Below are 1,153 nucleotides of genomic sequence, written 5' to 3'. Positions count from 1 at the left end.
GCTAATACAAGTGCAGAGAAAAGAGGCTGATACAAGTGCAGAGAAAAGAGGCTGATACAAGTGCAGGGAAAAGAGGCTGATACAAGTGCAGGGGGGGAAAGAGGCTGATACAAGTGCAGGGGAAAAGAGGCTGATAGGAGTGCAGGGAAAAGAGGCTGATAGGAGTGCAGGGAAAAGAGGCTGATACAAGTGCAGGGGAAAGAGGCTGATGCAAGTGCAGGGAAAAGAGGCTGATACAAGTGCAGGGAAAAGAGGCTGATACAAGTGCAGGGAAAAGAGGCTGATACAAGTGCAGGGGAAAGAGGCTGATACAAGTGCAGGGAAAAGAGGCTGATACAAGTGCAGGGAAAAGAGGCTGATACAAGTGCAGGGAAAAGAGGCTGATACAAGTGCAGGGAAAAGAGGCTGATACAAGTGCAGGGGGGAGAGGCTGATACAAGTGCAGGGGGAAAGAGGCTGATACAAGTGCAGGGAAAAGAGGCTGATACAAGTGCAGGGAAAAGAGGCTGCTACAAGTGCAGGGAAAAGAGGCTGATACAAGTGCAGGGGAAAGAGGCTGATACAAGTGCAGGGAAAAGAGGCTGATACAAGTGCAGGGAAAAGAGGCTGATACAAGTGCAGGGAAAAGAGGCTGATACAAGTGCAGGGAAAAGAGGCTGATACAAGTGCAGGGGGGAGAGGCTGATACAAGTGCAGGGGGAAAGAGGCTGATACAAGTGCAGGGAAAAGAGGCTGATACAAGTGCAGGGAAAAGAGGCTGATACAAGTGCAAGGAAAAGAGGCTGATACAAGTGCAAGGAAAAGAGGCTGATACAAGTGCAGGGAAAAGAGGCTGATACAAGTGCAGGGAAAAGAGGCTGATACAAGTGCAGGGAAAAGAGGCTGATACAAGTGCAGGGGAAAGAGGCTGATACAAGTGCAGGGAAAAGAGGCTGATACAAGTGCAGGGAAAAGAGGCTGCTACAAGTGCAGGGAAAAGAGGCTGATACAAGTGCAGGGGAAAGAGGCTGATACAAGTGCAGGGAAAAGAGGCTGATACAAGTGCAGGGAAAAGAGGCTGATACAAGTGCAGGGAAAAGAGGCTGATACAAGTGCAGGGAAAAGAGGCTGATACAAGTGCAGGGGGGAGAGGCTGATACAAGTGCAGGGGGAA

Source organism: Anomaloglossus baeobatrachus, chromosome 2 (genome assembly GCF_048569485.1).
Source record: "Anomaloglossus baeobatrachus isolate aAnoBae1 chromosome 2, aAnoBae1.hap1, whole genome shotgun sequence".
Taxonomy (NCBI): domain Eukaryota; kingdom Metazoa; phylum Chordata; class Amphibia; order Anura; family Aromobatidae; genus Anomaloglossus; species Anomaloglossus baeobatrachus.
The sequence above is the reverse complement of the archived record's forward strand: the minus strand, read 5'-3'. Positions refer to the sequence as shown.